Genomic DNA, 813 nt, shown 5'->3' on the forward strand with positions numbered 1-813 from the left:
ACACACACACACACACACACACACACACACACACACACACACACACACACACATATATGTATATATATATATTAGCACTACACAATGGAAGGAACTAATAGAACTTCAAAATAATGAAGATATAACGATTAAGGATGCAGATAAAAGAAGTGCATTTGTAATAATGGACACATTATACTATAGAAATCTAGTAATCTCCATGTTTGATGACAACCAGCATTATGAAAAAGTCACAAACTACACCCCGCAAAAAATAATGAAAACTCTGTCCTCACTAATTAAAATCCATGGAAATGAACTGACAACCAAGGAGTTTGATTTTCTAACAAACTTTAAATGCAAACCTAACCTTTTCTATGGTCTGCCAAAAATGCACAAGAGCCAGATTATAAATGAAACTATTAAAAAATCAGCAAAGACGTACATACATACACCAAACCCGGGGGACCTAAAACTACGACCCGTTATAGTTGGCCCAGCCTGTGAAACACACAGACTAAGTCTATTTATGGACATCCTCCTAAAGCCCTTCCTTAAACACATCAATAGCTATATCAGAGATGACTTGGATATGTTAAATCACCTCCCAAAGAAAGTCAAGGAAGAAACAATCATGGTTTCATTTGATGTGATTAATTTATATACCAGTATACCTCATAATTATGGACTAGAGGCAATTCAGTTCTGGCTGGACCAATTCCCGGAAGAAATCCCAAACAAGATCAGTAAAGAATTCATTACTAAATCGGTTGAATTCATCTTACGACACAACCACTTCATGTTTGACAATACTTTCTACCGACAAAAATCCGG

The sequence above is a fragment of the Octopus bimaculoides genome, chromosome 1 (genome assembly GCF_001194135.2).
Source record: "Octopus bimaculoides isolate UCB-OBI-ISO-001 chromosome 1, ASM119413v2, whole genome shotgun sequence".
Lineage (NCBI taxonomy): Eukaryota > Metazoa > Mollusca > Cephalopoda > Octopoda > Octopodidae > Octopus > Octopus bimaculoides.